Source organism: Lepisma saccharinum, chromosome 19 (assembly GCF_977018435.1).
Source record: "Lepisma saccharinum chromosome 19, izLepSacc3.1, whole genome shotgun sequence".
NCBI classification, from domain to species: Eukaryota; Metazoa; Arthropoda; class Insecta; order Zygentoma; family Lepismatidae; genus Lepisma; species Lepisma saccharinum.
In genome coordinates this window covers 41,226,359-41,247,178 of record NC_139247.1, presented here as the reverse complement: position 1 = coordinate 41,247,178, position 20,820 = coordinate 41,226,359, and the positions used below count along the sequence as shown (strand labels likewise).

Here is a 20,820-nt window from a genome sequence, read left to right as displayed (position 1 = left end):
AGGTTTACAAAAGCCGTGTCCGGATTGGCAAGCGCTCCATCCCGTTCTCTCCCGTTGCTCTCGCGTGCACTCGAAGTCGCGTCCAAGTCGTCCGAATCTGCATGTCCCCTTGTAGTACGGCTGTCACTTTTCCCGCCAGGTGTCAGCCCGAACTTCACCCACCGCGCTCTGGGGCGCAAACAAACATGACAATGATTTCCACCTAACTACTCACATTAAAAAATATAACACGCTATTTCATCATTTACGTTTTCTGCATTCATTATCGATAAAATATTAAAATATAACTGAGTTTTACATCCTCTAATCAGTAAATGTTGTCTGTACAAAGTGAAAGTTAGAATATGGCTGCCAAGCGCAGCGTCACAGCGAGTTCAAGCGTGCATCTGTCGCGCCTCTCTGCTCTTCCCTCCGACTCCACGTCTACCGCAAATTCGGACAACAGAGATTGGCTGAGTCCCGGATGGAACAGCGCTCTAGGTGACATCTGCTGCTGATTCGGACGCAGCCCTGGCCACTTCTATTAGTCAGTGTTGCCCATTCGTAGGTTAGCTTCGCCTGTAAAATATCACATGATGAAATATTCTTCAGGTAAGTTGGCAACATTGAACCGCAATTGATGTTACCAGTGTTGTCAACTTCTATTTGTAGGTTAGCTTCGCCTGTAAAATATCACATGGTGAAATATTCTTCAGGTGAGTTGGCAACATTGAATCGCAATTGATGTTACCAGTGTTGTCAACTTCTATTTGTAGGTTAGCTTCGCCTGTAAAATATCACATGGTAAAATATTCTTGGGGTGAGTTGGCAACACTGAACCGCAATTGATGTTGCCAGAGTTGCCAACTCCCATTTGTAGGTTAGCTTCGCCTGTAAAATAACATGTGGTGAAATATTCTTGGGGTGAGTTGGCAACACTGAACCGCAATTGATGGCACTCAACCCGTGCACCTCCACTAGTCAGTGTTGCCAACTCCCATTCGTAGGTTATCTTTGCTTGTAAAATATCATATGGTGAAATATTCTTGGGGTGAGTTGGCAACACTGATCGCCAATTGATGGCGCTCAACTAAGCTGATTACACTAATCAGTATTGCTAACTCTTATTCGTAGGTTAGCTTCGCCTGTAAAATATCACATGGTGAAATATTCTTGAGGTGAGTTGGCAACACTGATCGCCAATTGATGCTGGTGAACCCGGCTACCTCCACTAATCAGTGTTGCCAACTCCCATTTGTAGGTTAGCTTCGCCTGTGAAATATCACATGGTGAAATTTTCTTGGGGTGAGTTGGCCACACTGCGAGAAAAGCCTCAAGCGTTGCCAGCTCCTTGCTTGAGGTTAGGTTAGACCCAAAAACAAAAACCTTGGTTATTTTTTCGAGTAAGAGGTTGGCAACACTGTGTACCTCACTATACCTCATTTTCGGGCGTGGAACCCGGCCACTTATACTACTCTGTAAGTTAGCTTCGCCTGTAAAATATCACATGGTAAAATATTCTTGAGGTGAGTTAGCAACACTAAACCGCAATTGATGTTGCCAGTGTTGCCAACTCCCATTTGTAGGTTAGCTTCGCTTGTAAAATATCACATGGTGAAATATTCTTGGGGTGAGCTGGCAACACTGCGAGAAAATAAGGCTCATGCCTTACGAGAGCAAACCGTTAACATACACCGTAAAAGGCTACGCCTCGCTCGAGCTGGCAACACTGCAAGAAAATGAGGCTCGGTGAGATTCGCAGTATTGCCAGCTTTTTGCTTTAAATTAGGTTAGACCGAGATAAAAACCTTGGTGATTTTTTCGAGTAAGGGGTTGGCAACACTGCGAGCCTCACCGAGCCTCATTTTCGGTTCTTGAACCCGGCCACTTATACTACTAATGATCAAACGTAACAAACCGAACCTACTCAAAACACACAAATTGTAACACCTGGAGCACGTTGAGCTGCTTAATGGTAATGCTAAGGGTACCAAACCTGATGCACATTCGAATTTGCGTCCTTGTATATAATTCACTAAGACTTCTAACCTGTTGTCATAAAAATATATTGCTATGGCTTTTCTGTTTGATGAACGTAACTACACCAGGCAGTTAGTGTAATCTTACTAATATTATTATTAAGTTAATAATATTGAAACAACTCTGTTTCTTGAACCATACTTCGCAATATCGTGAGCACAATAATATGAGCATATTGTTAGGTATTTAACATGACAGTCAAGATAAAAAAATACCATTCGAAGTGTAATGAAAGTAAAGGATACACATGTGTATATATGTTATTGGTATTATGAATGAACATTGGGGCATCCGGGTTAGACAATCTGTTATTGTAGCAACTTTTATTTAAAATGCAAGATTCAATTCTCAAACTTTATTGGAATAACACTGAAAGATTGATACGATATAATCGCTACATTTTGTAGCAATAAAATATCCAAGTTTCAATTTATGAATAATAAATATCTTGCCCGAAGATTGATGTATAAATTTTGGCTTCTTGTTTAAGGTAAGTACAAAATTTTCTTTGTACTTAAATAGGATATCAATTGGGTAACGATATTTTAAGATTTCTTAATTCAAGATTCCGCAATTATAGTATAAATTATTTAGTTTTACTTTCTCCCTTCACAAACATAAGTTTATTGAAAGAAACCCTTTGAAATAGCTACGAATGTAGCTAACATATAATGTGTTGCTTATCTGTTTCGGAAATGCTGTAGGCACTAGTCTTCGTTCTACATTGGATAATATAACTTATCTCTCGATTCACGTGCAATATTATGTATTTACAGCAATCGTTAATGTATGTATTTCACGCGTATACCTGCATGAACTTTCACTTGTACAATTAGAATCGCAGAGTACAATACAATTACCCGTATTTCTTCGGTAAAGGAATGGGTGAAATATGCTTATCATTGTTTTCAGTTTTATGAAAAAAATACGTACTTGTACTCACTTGTGGAGAGGAATATAGAGATTGGTTACTACAAATTATTTGACGATTTCATAAGGCTATATTTTCACTAATACTGAACATCAATAAACTATCTTAGTGTCATTTGAAAGAGGGAAGTTTGAAGTTTTCGAAGTTGTCATGTGATTTTAATATGTTTTCATTTTTCTTTTATTTTTCCTAGCGGTGTTGGAGAAATGGCTGCGCTGCCAACCGATCGTAGCTGGTGTGTGATTGAATATGCACGACGAAACGGTGTTGTTGCTGTTGGACGTTCATTTACACGGCAATGTGGACATAGGTGGTTCGAATAATTTCGCGAAAGAGGATAAATCTGTCACCAAGGAAATGGACGTGCAGGGAGGCCAAGTGTAAGTGAAGAGATCGTCGACAGAGTCCGTGAAACTTTCACGAAATCAGTGCAGAGAGCCAGTCAGCAGTTGCAGATACCAACATCAACAGTGAGGAAGATTCTACGGAAGCGACTGAAGTTGTTCCCGTACGAACAGCAACTGGTACAAAAACTGCAGCCGGATGAACCAGCAAAGAGGCTTGCGTTTTGTGAGAATTTGATGGCCAAGATCGAAGAGGATGAGGGTTTGTTGGAACGAATCATCATGAGTGATGAAGCGACATTTCATTTATCCGGAAAAGTCAATGAGCACAATGTCCGGATATGGGGATTCGAGAAACCCCGCGCTGTCATTGAGGTAGAAAGTGGCAGTCCAAAAGTAAACGTGTTTTGTGCCGTTTCTAAGAGACGTGTGTTTTGCCCATTTTTTTTTGTGCCGAGAACACTATCGCGGGAAACGTTTACATGGATATGTTGGAAAGTTTGTTAATGCCACAGCTCAGGGAAGAGGAGGAACAGGGGTTCATTTCCCTCCACATTGGCATACGGATGTCCGGGGGTACCTAAATCGACACCTGCCAGAGTGCCAGGTAGATGGATTGGTCGTGCAACGGCCGCAGACGACACATTCTGCATATGGCCACCACGTTCACGGGACCTCACAGTGTGTGATATCTTCCTGTGGGGTTTCGTCAAGGACAATGTTTACATCCCTCCACTTCCAGCTACACTGCCAGAACAGAGACATCGAGAACGTCACACCAGACATGCTTGAGAGGGTTTGGCAAGAATGGGATCGCCGCCTGGACGTCTGCCGTATTACATGTGGGGCTCACATCGAGTGCATCTGAAGTCATAAAAAAACTTCAAACTTCCCTCTTTCAAATGACACTAAGGTAATGTGTTTATCTTCAGTATTAGTAAAAATATAGCCTTATGAAATCGTCCAGTAATTTGTAACCACTGGGTATAAAGTTATAGGCTATCGTTCTTAGTAAATTTGAAAATTGCAATAATGTGAGGCGCAATGACTCACAATCTTCAAAATTGTAATTAGAATTGGGAATATGAGGTACCTTCGTCGCCATAATACCAACCGCCGGCTTCGAAATTTTTGGCTTCAAGTTGACCCGTGTTAAAAGGCCCGCGTCTTCGGTGTGGCAGCTTGAAGTGTGTGGTTTTATCAAATGTTTCTAGTTTTTGAGAAGAGCTGGTCTCTTCCGCTGTCTGTGAGGAAGCTTTTAGATTATTCTTATCTTCTTAATGCATTGTTTTGTCCTGTGCAGGTCCCTTAACAACCATGCACTTTTAATATTCCCAAGAGGCTTTGTACACCCCTTTTTGAACTCTTAGTTAAGAATTGTAGATAAGTGGTTATTTCCCCGCATACACTGAAGGATACAAAATAGCCATACGTTCCGATGCACCTAATATTATTTTAAATGTCAATCGATTCAATAACAAAATACAAGATACCACTATATAAGTGCAGTAAATATGCTATATTACCCCCCACCCGCAGCAAATATATTATTGAGAATTAGATAAGTCGTATCTGATTAAGCTAAGTTTTAATACATGTGCTTAGAAGTGGGTTAGCTACAAACAATAATTTCCAATACTGGGAAACGCAGATTTCCACTGAAGAATCTCAAAACGTCTGTTTCACATGCAGGTTGTCCTTGGGTCCATGTTCCTCTTCGCAGTTTCTGATTCTGGACTCCCGATGGTGAATGTTTTCCTCCGCTCGTCGGTCATCTTGCAATTGGCACCACTGTTCGTTCCTGAAGATCATCCGCCAATCATCGCTTGCAACTCCTTCTGATTATTCCAAAATGCTCAGTAACTCAGCCGATTGGAAAACAAGAAAGAAACAGAGTCAGTATTATTCTTTTATAACCAGCACCGTATCAAAGATTCCAATACAACATTATGTATAATATATATAAGTATATAATGTGTGTGTGTGTACAATGTTTTCTGCTCCTGTAACTTTTGAAATGCATTTCCCTTCCTTGGTATATTCTCTGCCATTGGGAGGTGTGCAATGCATTCAACAATACATGATCTTGGTTCCCCCCTGCTTCTCTCCCCACTAACATACGAGCAAAATTGTGTGAAGTGAAGAAATTGATGGACCAAATACAAAATTAAGGAGCATTATTTACTTCTGCCAGTATTCAATCCATGGAGTGTGGCCCCACTCATGAGCGAGCAAGGAAAATACATCAACATTAGCAACAGAGGCTGAAGAGAAAACGAAGCAAAGTTAAGAAAGTTTTTGAGGTTCGTTAGTTCCGTCCTCGCTACGCGAGTCGGCGCATATTCCTTTGAAGTAGACCGCTACTATAGTTCTCGCCACGAAAACAGTCCAGTTACGGTCGGAGCTTCCCCTTGCCTCCTGCTCATCCCTGGCCCTCCAGGCTTGTCACACACTACTTCTAGGCTGATGAGTCTACACTTCGCGCGTTGTACGTATGCGATTGATATGGTCGGTTGAAATTGTTGCTTATTGGCAACACTGTAGTTGGGCGTCGTGACCTTGACAGACTATTTTCATGGCGAGAGCTGTAGTCGGTTTGGAATCGGCATGCCGATCGGCCAGTCAAGGGCACGCACCCATTTGTTTAGATTTGCCGATCGGCATAGTGGGAACACGCCTTAAGAGAGCATTCGCGACCAACAGACGAACGGGACACGACGAAAACGAACCAGTCTTAGCGACAAAAAGCGACACGTGCAGCTTGTAGTGTCGTTTCGGCACGAAAGGTTGCATTTATTTCTGAAGGTTCAATTCCAGATAACCCGTGTCGCTTGTCACTTCGGTCTGAAAGCTCCCTTGAGGACAAAGGAAAAAGGCGGGTGCGTTAAGTTGTCGACTTTCGATCTCGCCACCGAAGTTCGCGGGTTCAAATCCAGGCATTGGCATGGGTGTTCTCTGTGAGCCTTCCATCATCAATGTCATCAACACTTACCTGTATCGTCGCGATTAGCCAAAAGTTGTACAAAAGCGATGCTAAATGACAGAAAGGCGAATAAGATTGAAGAGGTACTTTATACGAAAGTTGATATGAAAGAACAGGAGAAATTAGACTACAGATAATGTCTATAAAATATTGAACTCTAGAAAGATCAGTTGCGAAGTCATGGGAGAAACTACAGAATTAAAGTAAACACTTAAAAAAGTAATAAGTTAATTTCCACTGCTAATCAATAGCATTTAATATGTGAGCTCTGCTTGAATCAACAACACATAAGAAACTATAAATACTAATTAGTACATACATAGTTTCTTGTTAGTATATGTACACTTACACATACGGTGACAGGACTTTTTTTAAGGTTGTTCCTAATATGATACAATGAAAGAAAATAAATTATTTTCTTATTCTTTTTCACAATGTTTAAACATAATCTTTCAACAAGAGATGGCAGCCTGTTTGATTTTCTGAAATTCTAATTTTGTAGAAATGTTTGAGAATCGCTTAGACATTATATTTTTTAAAATGTGTTGTATTAAATATTATACCTAATGTGGCATAAAAATTTTACAATTATTGAAACTTTACCTTACATGTTTTTATTACTTTGGAAGATGGCATGTTTATTGAACTGTGACTTTATTCAAGTTAACTATAGGATGATAGATGCATTCCTAATCAATGAACAAGCATTTTTCTGTAGATATTTTTGTAGAGAGCGCTTTACGACCAACCTGGTTTTATTGCGCTCTTAGTTGTTGTGAATGGAAACTTCCGCTTTCGTGATGTTTCAGCGTCGTCTTCACTCGGTGTCCAATGTAATGTTGCCAAACTCTCGACTCGAACCTTTCAATACATAACTGTGCTAATATCATCTGCCAGGCTGATTAGCACGGTTATTTGTGACGTCAGAGCTCTCAACTGAAGATGAAATCTTCGCATCCTAAGACTATCCCTAGGTTCTTCATTTCTTACTCTTCTTGGAAGTTTCCACTCGTCGTCTTTTGACGAACTTTAAATTTGCGCTCTCTACTGCCCCAAGGTTTCCATCCCTTCAGTAGGAGACATGGCAACACTGCACGAGATGCTATTATATCTCGTAGCAAATTCCCCATATCTCCAACGGGAGAGACGGGAACCTGTGGCCAAACCCAAGAGGGATGAAGGCGGGATTCGAACCCAAGACTTACGAGAACTTGTAACGTAACATTAACCACCTTGCCATTCCACTATAACATCGGTAATAATCCATAGAGCCTCTCACCTCCTCTGGGTTTTATCTCTTTGCATTCTTAATGCAAAAACTACCTATGATACCTAAAATAAGAATTCAGTGACGTACGACATTTAATTTATAATGACGAGCTTCACCGCACGATGCCACGAAGGCTCCACACATTCACGAACTCAGCCTTACAGTTATAAAGCTATTTCTTGAAATCTACGAATGCCATCTTCCTCAGTAGTAACGTTCAAATAACAGCTACAAGAACACTTAGCACTATAGTCTTAACTCGCCATGTAAGCAATAAAATAAATAAATAAATAATACATATTTTTTTTTTAGGAAATGTAATGCTTTCGAAATGTGAGCGTATCTTTTGATTTTACCGGTATTGTTTAATGTGTAAAAGTTTGTACTAAAGGCTAAAAAAAACAATAATATGCATGTAGCGCTGCTTTCTTGCAGGAGAAGGGATCGAGGGTTATGAGAGAGGGGCAGAAACCATAGTTAGGAATTTATTTTACTGTTATTTATATTCAAAACGTTTCCCACCCCCTCACACCGTATCTTTTCCTTTCAATCATAGAGCCGACTTATATTTGAAGTGACCTTCGAAAGATTTTCCTTCCCTAATTGAGTTCTGTGAAAGCTATTCTTACACTGTTTGCTTCTAAATGTACGAAGTAATATTCATTTGTATTAACCCTTAACCGACACACCTAAAAAAAAGTTACATTTAAGACACACCTGGGTCCACAAGACCCAGCTTTTTATTTAATTTTGTATGTACATAAAAAGTTGTAAATACACAATAATTGTTCATGCTGCCTTGAAATATGTTTATTGATGGTTGAAACAACGGTATGTTCATGTGAAAAAAAATATATTCACACTGTAACAAATAGATATCTTTCGTTAAATATATTTACATCATGCTTAAAATGAGTGTATATGAAGAACTACCTGCGTCACTCTCTCCAACCTTCATATGTGAGATGCCCTCATGTGCCAGTAATTATATACTAATTATATTAATTATAAAACATAGCAAGAAGAAATATGACACGACTACAGTTTGTCGGAAGCCTCACGGCGAGAGCACTGGTATAGTACCTTTCTCTAGGTGACATTTTTGCCTATTCAAAACAATTTAGGCAACATATACTGGTTTTTACCTATTTGTCAGTCTTACTGCCATATTCATTCTTCTACATATTCTTATACTTTGGAGCCCTCCCCGATGGCGCAATAGCGACGCTGTCTTGTAATCAAGGGATCCCGGGTTCGATACCCGGTGGAAGCACATAGTGGTTCGGATTATGCTTTAAACTGTATGTCCAGTCCCGATTAGCCTTATTGTGCATAAAGTGGACTTAAAACACCAAATCAATCAATCAACAAAAATCTTATACTTTGGCATATTCACCTATATTACCACCTTCGTCTACGCTTTCCCCTGTATCTCATTCACTAATCATATTCACTATCAGCATCACTGATATTCGTCAATATCTGTTAGGGGATCATTCAAGATTGCAAGGGTGTATTTTTCGTTCACAACCCTCGATTTAGCTTGGTCCATGTAAACGTCGCGCTAACACAAAAGCAACACTAACGCCACACCTGGGGATCCAATGTTAATTGTTTTTGGCACATTTAGTACCCTCACAACGTTAACCACTCCTCTGAAACGAAGAGAATAAAGCGCTAGTTTCCAAATTCAAATACTTAGGAGTAATATTAACAAATGAAAATTATATTAAAGAGGAAATAAAACGTAGGCTTAATTCAGGAAATGCATGTTACTTCTATCTTCATAAACTTTTGTCTTCTCGTTTAATATCTAAGAAACTAAAAGTTGAAATATACAAAACAGTAATTTTGCCTGTAGTATTATATGGATGTGAAACTTGGTCCTTTACATTGAAAGAGGAGCATAAATTGAGAGTATTTGAAAATAAGATCCTTAGGAAAATATTTGGACCTAAAAGGGATGAGGAGACAGGTGAGTGGAGAAGGTTACATAATTTAGAACTACATAATTTGTATTCATGTCCAGATATTATTAGAATAATTAAATCAAGAAGATTTAAGTGGGCAGGCCATGTGGCACGAATGGGAGGGGAAAGAGGAGTTCACAGGATTCTTGTTGGGAAACCTGATGGTAAGAAACCTGTAGGAAGGCCAAGACGAAGATGGAGGGATAATGTTGAGATGGACCTAAAGGAAATCGGTAGGGATGGAAAAGAGTATATAGATCTTGCTCAAGATAGGGACAGATGAAAGGCCTGTGTTGCAGCAGCCATGAACCTTCGGGTTTAAGAAGGCTAGAGAGTTAGTTACACTACTAAGACAGTCACGTTATTGTTGCCAATCGCTTCGTGATGAAAGGCAAAATAAATTTCCGTCCGGTCTCTTGCACCCAGGAGCGTCGGTTAAGGGTTAATACTGTAAAGTTATTTCAATTAGTAAATTGCATCCTTGTTGTTTGATTAGTTCATTACGAATGTGATTGATTTGCTTTATTTTACTTCACTTTTGTGCCACTTTTGGCTAATTTGCGAAAATGGGATGAATGATAAGATGAAATTCATGAATGTACGCTCACAAACATCCATGCTCAGGCCGGGAATCGAACACTGGCATCGTAGCGCGATGCGCTAACAACTTCGACACGGGGCCCGGCTCGTTACGGATATGTAGACACCAAATACTTAGTCAGGCAAATAGGCCCAAAAAATGATGAAAATAGTCACTTAAAAAGGTAATTTGAAATAAGAAAGCACCAACATAGGCAGTGAACGCTAACAGAATATTAATTTTCTCAGTCAGTTGCACACTTGTTGACTCGAATCCGTGAATTACCTTGTACTTTTGTTATTTTGCGTCACTTTTCTATTATTTTTACTAATCGCTGCGATGATGATGAATAGCGATTAGATAACGCTGATGATGCAATAATCACACAGAGAGAGATTACCTTCTTCAGTAGACAAGAAAAGTAAGAAAAATACGAAGAAGGACGTAGGCATTTAAAAATGGGTTATAAGGCTTGATACGACATGAAACGAATTTATAACATTTCAATGCACCTAGAGTGACTGAAGAAATGAACGGAATAAATGCTTACATGTTAATAACATGGAATGGAGATACAGCGACATTATCTATAGCCACAATAACACAGGTAAACATAAATTAGCACTCAAAAGAAATATTGAAATTTTCAACTCACGCCGTAAAGTTGACAGTCCGCAATCCTAGAATATTTCAAACTGGCGACATTCTGTTTTGTATGTCCAATATCACCTTACATGTTTTTATTACTTTGGAAGATGGCATGTTTATTGAACTGTGACTTTATTCAAGTTAACTATAGGATGATAGATGCATTCTTAATCGATCAACATCCGTTTACCTTTAGATATTTTTGTAGAGAGCGCTTTACGACCAACCTGGTTTTATTGCGCTCTTAGTTATTGTGAATGGAAACTTCCCTTGTAGAGATGTTTCAGCGTCTTCTTCACTTGGTGTCCAATGTAGTGTTGCCAAACTCTCGACTTGAACCTTTTAATACATAACTGTGCTAATATTATCTGCCAGGCTGATTAGCACGGTTATTTGTGACGTCAGAGCTCTCAACTGAAGATGAAATCTTCGCATCCTAAGACTATCCCTAGCTTCTTCATTTCTTACTCTTCTTGGAAGTTTCCACTCGTCGTCTTTTGACGAACTTTAAATTTGCGCTCTCTACTGCCCCAAGGTTTCCATCCCTTCAGTAGGAGATATGGCAACACTGCACGAGATGCTATTATATCTCGCAGCGAATCTCCCATATCTCCAACGGGAGAGACGGGAACCTGTGGCCAAACCCAAGAGGGATGAAGGCGGGATTCGAACCCAAGGCATACGAGTACTCGCAACACTAACCACTTTGCCATTCCACTATAACATCATATCATAATCCATAGAGCCTCTCATCTCCTCTGGGTTTTATCTCTTTTCATTCTTAATGCAATACATCCTATGGTTAACTTGGCTAAAATAAGAATTCAGTGAGGTACGACATTTAATTTATAATGACGAGCTTCACCGCACGATGCCACGAAGGCTCCACACATTCACGAACTCAGCCTTACAGTTATAAAGCTATTTCTTGAAATCTACGAATGCCATCTTCCTCAGTAGTAACGTTCAAATAACAGCTACAAGAACACTGAGCACTATAGTCTTAACTCGCCATGTAAGCAATAAAATAAATAAATAGATAATACATATTTTTTTAGGAAATGTAATGCTTTCGAAATGTGAGCGTATCTTTTGATTTTACCGGTATTTTTTAATGTGTAAAAGTTTGTACTAAAGCCTAAAAAAAACAATAATATGCATGCAGCGCTGCTTTCTTGCAGGAGAGGGGATCGTGGCTATGAGAGAGGGGCAGAAACCATACTTAGGAATTTATTTTACTGTTATTTATATTCAAAACGTTTCCCACCCTCCTCACACCGTATCTTTTTCTTTCAATCATAAAGCCGACTTATATTTGAAATGACCTTCGAAAGATTTTCCTTCCCTAATTGAGTTCTGTGAAAGCTATTCTTACACTGTTTGCTTCTAAATGTACGAAGTAATATTCATTTGTATTAACCCTTAACCGACACACCTATAAAAAAGTTACATTTAAGACACACCTGGGTCCACAAGACCCAGCTTTTTATTTAATTTTGTATGTACATAAAAAGTTGTAAATACACAATAATTGTTCATGCTGCCTTGAAATATGTTTATTGATGGTTGAAACAACGGTATGTTCATGTGAAAAAAAATATATTCACACTGTAACAAATAGATATCTTTCGTTAAATATATTTACATCATGCTTAAAATGAGTGTATATGAAGAACTACCTGCGTCACTCTCTCCAACCTTCATATGTGAGATGCCCTCATGTGCCAGTAATTATATACTAATTATATTAATTATAAAACATAGCAAGAAGAAATATGACACGACTACAGTTTGTCGGAAGCCTCACGGCGAGAGCACTGGTATAGTACCTTTCTCTAGGTGACATTTTTGCCTATTCAAAACAATTTAGGCAACATATACTGGTTTTTACCTATTTGTCAGTCTTACTGCCATATTCATTCTTCTACATATTCTTATACTTTGGAGCCCTCCCCGATGGCGCAATAGCGACGCTGCCTTGTAATCAAGGGATCCCGGGTTCGATACCCGGTGGAAGCACATAGTGGTTCGGATTATGCTTTAAACTGTATGTCCAGTCCCGATTAGCCTTATTGTGCATAAAGTGGACTTAAAACACCAAATCAATCAATCAACAAAAATCTTATACTTTGGCATATTCACCTATATTACCACCTTCGTCTACGCTTTCCCCTGTATCTCATTCACTAATCATATTCACTATCAGCATCACTGATATTCGTCAATATCTGTTAGGGGATCATTCAAGATTGCAAGGGTGTATTTTTCGTTCACAACCCTCGATTTAGCTTGGTCCATGTAAACGTCGCGCTAACACAAAAGCAACACTAACGCCACACCTGGGGATCCAATGTTAATTGTTTTTGGCACATTTAGTACCCTCACAACGTTAACCACTCCTCTGAAACGAAGAGAATAAAGCGCTAGTTTCCAAATTCAAATACTTAGGAGTAATATTAACAAATGAAAATTATATTAAAGAGGAAATAAAACGTAGGCTTAATTCAGGAAATGCATGTTACTTCTATCTTCATAAACTTTTGTCTTCTCGTTTAATATCTAAGAAACTAAAAGTTGAAATATACAAAACAGTAATTTTGCCTGTAGTATTATATGGATGTGAAACTTGGTCCTTTACATTGAAAGAGGAGCATAAATTGAGAGTATTTGAAAATAAGATCCTTAGGAAAATATTTGGACCTAAAAGGGATGAGGAGACAGGTGAGTGGAGAAGGTTACATAATTTAGAACTACATAATTTGTATTCATGTCCAGATATTATTAGAATAATTAAATCAAGAAGATTTAAGTGGGCAGGCCATGTGGCACGAATGGGAGGGGAAAGAGGAGTTCACAGGATTCTTGTTGGGAAACCTGATGGTAAGAAACCTGTAGGAAGGCCAAGACGAAGATGGAGGGATAATGTTGAGATGGACCTAAAGGAAATCGGTAGGGATGGAAAAGAGTATATAGATCTTGCTCAAGATAGGGACAGATGAAAGGCCTGTGTTGCAGCAGCCATGAACCTTCGGGTTTAAGAAGGCTAGAGAGTTAGTTACACTACTAAGACAGTCACGTTATTGTTGCCAATCGCTTCGTGATGAAAGGCAAAATAAATTTCCGTCCGGTCTCTTGCACCCAGGAGCGTCGGTTAAGGGTTAATACTGTAAAGTTATTTCAATTAGTAAATTGCATCCTTGTTGTTTGATTAGTTCATTACGAATGTGATTGATTTGCTTTATTTTACTTCACTTTTGTGCCACTTTTGGCTAATTTGCGAAAATGGGATGAATGATAAGATGAAATTCATGAATGTACGCTCACAAACATCCATGCTCAGGCCGGGAATCGAACACTGGCATCGTAGCGCGATGCGCTAACAACTTCGACACGGGGCCCGGCTCGTTACGGATATGTAGACACCAAATACTTAGTCAGGCAAATAGGCCCAAAAAATGATGAAAATAGTCACTTAAAAAGGTAATTTGAAATAAGAAAGCACCAACATAGGCAGTGAACGCTAACAGAATATTAATTTTCTCAGTCAGTTGCACACTTGTTGACTCGAATCCGTGAATTACCTTGTACTTTTGTTATTTTGCGTCACTTTTCTATTATTTTTACTAATCGCTGCGATGATGATGAATAGCGATTAGATAACGCTGATGATGCAATAATCACACAGAGAGAGATTACCTTCTTCAGTAGACAAGAAAAGTAAGAAAAATACGAAGAAGGACGTAGGCATTTAAAAATGGGTTATAAGGCTTGATACGACATGAAACGAATTTATAACATTTCAATGCACCTAGAGTGACTGAAGAAATGAACGGAATAAATGCTTACATGTTAATAACATGGAATGGAGATACAGCGACATTATCTATAGCCACAATAACACAGGTAAACATAAATTAGCACTCAAAAGAAATATTGAAATTTTCAACTCACGCCGTAAAGTTGACAGTCCGCAATCCTAGAATATTTCAAACTGGCGACATTCTGTTTTGTATGTCCAATATCACCTTACATGTTTTTATTACTTTGGAAGATGGCATGTTTATTGAACTGTGACTTTATTCAAGTTAACTATAGGATGATAGATGCATTCTTAATCGATCAACATCCGTTTACCTTTAGATATTTTTGTAGAGAGCGCTTTACGACCAACCTGGTTTTATTGCGCTCTTAGTTATTGTGAATGGAAACTTCCCTTGTAGAGATGTTTCAGCGTCTTCTTCACTTGGTGTCCAATGTAGTGTTGCCAAACTCTCGACTTGAACCTTTTAATACATAACTGTGCTAATATTATCTGCCAGGCTGATTAGCACGGTTATTTGTGACGTCAGAGCTCTCAACTGAAGATGAAATCTTCGCATCCTAAGACTATCCCTAGCTTCTTCATTTCTTACTCTTCTTGGAAGTTTCCACTCGTCGTCTTTTGACGAACTTTAAATTTGCGCTCTCTACTGCCCCAAGGTTTCCATCCCTTCAGTAGGAGATATGGCAACACTGCACGAGATGCTATTATATCTCGCAGCGAATCTCCCATATCTCCAACGGGAGAGACGGGAACCTGTGGCCAAACCCAAGAGGGATGAAGGCGGGATTCGAACCCAAGGCATACGAGTACTCGCAACACTAACCACTTTGCCATTCCACTATAACATCATATCATAATCCATAGAGCCTCTCATCTCCTCTGGGTTTTATCTCTTTTCATTCTTAATGCAATACATCCTATGGTTAACTTGGCTAAAATAAGAATTCAGTGAGGTACGACATTTAATTTATAATGACGAGCTTCACCGCACGATGCCACGAAGGCTCCACACATTCACGAACTCAGCCTTACAGTTATAAAGCTATTTCTTGAAATCTACGAATGCCATCTTCCTCAGTAGTAACGTTCAAATAACAGCTACAAGAACACTGAGCACTATAGTCTTAACTCGCCATGTAAGCAATAAAATAAATAAATAGATAATACATATTTTTTTAGGAAATGTAATGCTTTCGAAATGTGAGCGTATCTTTTGATTTTACCGGTATTTTTTAATGTGTAAAAGTTTGTACTAAAGCCTAAAAAAAACAATAATATGCATGCAGCGCTGCTTTCTTGCAGGAGAGGGGATCGTGGCTATGAGAGAGGGGCAGAAACCATACTTAGGAATTTATTTTACTGTTATTTATATTCAAAACGTTTCCCACCCTCCTCACACCGTATCTTTTTCTTTCAATCATAAAGCCGACTTATATTTGAAATGACCTTCGAAAGATTTTCCTTCCCTAATTGAGTTCTGTGAAAGCTATTCTTACACTGTTTGCTTCTAAATGTACGAAGTAATATTCATTTGTATTAACCCTTAACCGACACACCTATAAAAAAGTTACATTTAAGACACACCTGGGTCCACAAGACCCAGCTTTTTATTTAATTTTGTATGTACATAAAAAGTTGTAAATACACAATAATTGTTCATGCTGCCTTGAAATATGTTTATTGATGGTTGAAACAACGGTATGTTCATGTGAAAAAAAATATATTCACACTGTAACAAATAGATATCTTTCGTTAAATATATTTACATCATGCTTAAAATGAGTGTATATGAAGAACTACCTGCGTCACTCTCTCCAACCTTCATATGTGAGATGCCCTAATGTGCCAGTAATTATATACTAATTATATTAATTATAAAACATAGCAAGAAGAAATATGACACGACTACAGTTTGTCGGAAGCCTCACGGCGAGAGCACTGGTATAGTACCTTTCTCTAGGTGACATTTTTGCCTATTCAAAACAATTTAGGCAACATATACTGGTTTTTACCTATTTGTCAGTCTTACTGCCATATTCATTCTTCTACATATTCTTATACTTTGGAGCCCTCCCCGATGGCGCAATAGCGACGCTGCCTTGTAATCAAGGGATCCCGGGTTCGATACCCGGTGGAAGCACATAGTGGTTCGGATTATGCTTTAAACTGTATGTCCAGTCCCGATTAGCCTTATTGTGCATAAAGTGGACTTAAAACACCAAATCAATCAATCAACAAAAATCTTATACTTTGGCATATTCACCTATATTACCACCTTCGTCTACGCTTTCCCCTGTATCTCATTCACTAATCATATTCACTATCAGCATCACTGATATTCGTCAATATCTGTTAGGGGATCATTCAAGATTGCAAGGGTGTATTTTTCGTTCACAACCCTCGATTTAGCTTGGTCCATGTAAACGTCGCGCTAACACAAAAGCAACACTAACGCCACACCTGGGGATCCAATGTTAATTGTTTTTGGCACATTTAGTACCCTCACAACGTTAACCACTCCTCTGAAACGAAGAGAATAAAGCGCTAGTTTCCAAATTCAAATACTTAGGAGTAATATTAACAAATGAAAATTATATTAAAGAGGAAATAAAACGTAGGCTTAATTCAGGAAATGCATGTTACTTCTATCTTCATAAACTTTTGTCTTCTCGTTTAATATCTAAGAAACTAAAAGTTGAAATATACAAAACAGTAATTTTGCCTGTAGTATTATATGGATGTGAAACTTGGTCCTTTACATTGAAAGAGGAGCATAAATTGAGAGTATTTGAAAATAAGATCCTTAGGAAAATATTTGGACCTAAAAGGGATGAGGAGACAGGTGAGTGGAGAAGGTTACATAATTTAGAACTACATAATTTGTATTCATGTCCAGATATTATTAGAATAATTAAATCAAGAAGATTTAAGTGGGCAGGCCATGTGGCACGAATGGGAGGGGAAAGAGGAGTTCACAGGATTCTTGTTGGGAAACCTGATGGTAAGAAACCTGTAGGAAGGCCAAGACGAAGATGGAGGGATAATGTTGAGATGGACCTAAAGGAAATCGGTAGGGATGGAAAAGAGTATATAGATCTTGCTCAAGATAGGGACAGATGAAAGGCCTGTGTTGCAGCAGCCATGAACCTTCGGGTTTAAGAAGGCTAGAGAGTTAGTTACACTACTAAGACAGTCACGTTATTGTTGCCAATCGCTTCGTGATGAAAGGCAAAATAAATTTCCGTCCGGTCTCTTGCACCCAGGAGCGTCGGTTAAGGGTTAATACTGTAAAGTTATTTCAATTAGTAAATTGCATCCTTGTTGTTTGATTAGTTCATTACGAATGTGATTGATTTGCTTTATTTTACTTCACTTTTGTGCCACTTTTGGCTAATTTGCGAAAATGGGATGAATGATAAGATGAAATTCATGAATGTACGCTCACAAACATCCATGCTCAGGCCGGGAATCGAACACTGGCATCGTAGCGCGATGCGCTAACAACTTCGACACGGGGCCCGGCTCGTTACGGATATGTAGACACCAAATACTTAGTCAGGCAAATAGGCCCAAAAAATGATGAAAATAGTCACTTAAAAAGGTAATTTGAAATAAGAAAGCACCAACATAGGCAGTGAACGCTAACAGAATATTAATTTTCTCAGTCAGTTGCACACTTGTTGACTCGAATCCGTGAATTACCTTGTACTTTTGTTATTTTGCGTCACTTTTCTATTATTTTTACTAATCGCTGCGATGATGATGAATAGCGATTAGATAACGCTGATGATGCAATAATCACACAGAGAGAGATTACTTTCTTCAGTAGACAAGAAAAGTAAGAAAAATACGAAGAAGGACGTAGGCATTTAAAAATGGGTTATAAGGCTTGATACGACATGAAACGAATTTATAACATTTCAATGCACCTAGAGTGACTGAAGAAATGAACGGAATAAATGCTTACATGTTAATAACATGGAATGGAGATACAGCGACATTATCTATAGCCACAATAACACAGGTAAACATAAATTAGCACTCAAAAGAAATATTGAAATTTTCAACTCACGCCGTAAAGTTGACAGTCCGCAATCCTAGAATATTTCAAACTGGCGACATTCTGTTTTGTATGTCCAATATCACCTTACATGTTTTTATTACTTTGGAAGATGGCATGTTTATTGAACTGTGACTTTATTCAAGTTAACTATAGGATGATAGATGCATTCTTAATCGATCAACATCCGTTTACCTTTAGATATTTTTGTAGAGAGCGCTTTACGACCAACCTGGTTTTATTGCGCTCTTAGTTATTGTGAATGGAAACTTCCCTTGTAGAGATGTTTCAGCGTCTTCTTCACTTGGTGTCCAATGTAGTGTTGCCAAACTCTCGACTTGAACCTTTTAATACATAACTGTGCTAATATTATCTGCCAGGCTGATTAGCACGGTTATTTGTGACGTCAGAGCTCTCAACTGAAGATGAAATCTTCGCATCCTAAGACTATCCCTAGCTTCTTCATTTCTTACTCTTCTTGGAAGTTTCCACTCGTCGTCTTTTGACGAACTTTAAATTTGCGCTCTCTACTGCCCCAAGGTTTCCATCCCTTCAGTAGGAGATATGGCAACACTGCACGAGATGCTATTATATCTCGCAGCGAATCTCCCATATCTCCAACGGGAGAGACGGGAACCTGTGGCCAAACCCAAGAGGGATGAAGGCGGGATTCGAACCCAAGGCATACGAGTACTCGCAACACTAACCACTTTGCCATTCCACTATAACATCATATCATAATCCATAGAGCCTCTCATCTCCTCTGGGTTTTATCTCTTTTCATTCTTAATGCAATACATCCTATGGTTAACTTGGCTAAAATAAGAATTCAGTGAGGTACGACATTTAATTTATAATGACGAGCTTCACCGCACGATGCCACGAAGGCTCCACACATTCACGAACTCAGCCTTACAGTTATAAAGCTATTTCTTGAAATCTACGAATGCCATCTTCCTCAGTAGTAACGTTCAAATAACAGCTACAAGAACACTTAGCACTATAGTCTTAACTCGCCATGTAAGCAATAAAATAAATAAATAAATAATACATATTTTTTTTTAGGAAATGTAATGCTTTCGAAATGTGAGCGTATCTTTTGATTTTACCGGTATTTTTTAATGTGTAAAAGTTTGTACTAAAGCCTAAAAAAAACAATAATATGCATGCAGCGCTGCTTTCTTGCAGGAGAGGGGATCGTGGCTATGAGAGAGGGGCAGAAACCATACTTAGGAATTTATTTTACTGTTATTTATATTCAAAACGTTTCCCACCCCCTCACACCGTATCTTTTCCTTTCAATCATAGAGCCGACTTATATTTGAAGTGACCTTCGAAAGATTTTCCATCCCTAATTGAGTTCTGTGAAAGCTATTCTTACACTGTTTGCTTCTAAATGTACGAAGTAATATTCATTTGTATTAACCCTTAACCGACACACCTAAAAAAAAGTTACATTTAAGGCACACCTGGGTCCATGAGACCCAGCTTTTTATTTAATTTTGTATGTACATAAAAAGTTGTAAATACACAATAATTGTTCATGCTGCCTTGAAATATGTTTATTGATGGTTGAAACAACGGTATGTTCATGTGGAAGAAAATATATTCACACTGTAACAAATAGATATCTTTCGTTAAATATATTTACAACATGCTCAAAATGAGTGTATATGAAGAACTACCTGCGTCACTCTCTCCAACCTTCATATGTGAGATGCCCTAATGTGCCAGTAATTATATACTAATTATATTAATTATAAAACATGGAAAGAAGAAATATGACACATCTACAGTTTGTCGGAAGCCTCACGGAGAGAGCACTGGTGTAGTACCTTTCTCTAGGTGACATTTTTGCCTATTCAAAACAATTTAGGCAACATATACCGGTTTTTATCTATTTGTCAGTCTTACTGTCATATTCATTCTTCTACATATTCTTATACTTTGGAGGCCTCCCCGATGGCGCAGTGGTAGCGACGCTGCCTTGTAACCAAGGGATACCGGGTTCGATACCCGGTGGAAGCACATAGTGGTTCGGATTACTCTTTAAACTGTATGTCCAGTCCCGATTAGCCTTATTGTGCATAAAGTGGACTTAAAACACCAAATCAATCAATCAATCAAAATCATATACTTTGGCATATTCATCTATATTGCCATCTTCGTCTACGCTTTCCCCTGTATCCCAT

General features: G+C 38.6%; 1 protein-coding gene across 2 annotated transcripts in view; it reads left to right on the top strand.

Annotated features, from left to right (window-relative positions):
* The window catches only part of LOC146003117 (potassium channel subfamily K member 15-like), a 459,319-nt gene that overhangs the window by 124,743 nt on the left and 313,756 nt on the right, over window positions 1-20,820 (top strand). The window lies entirely within an intron of this gene.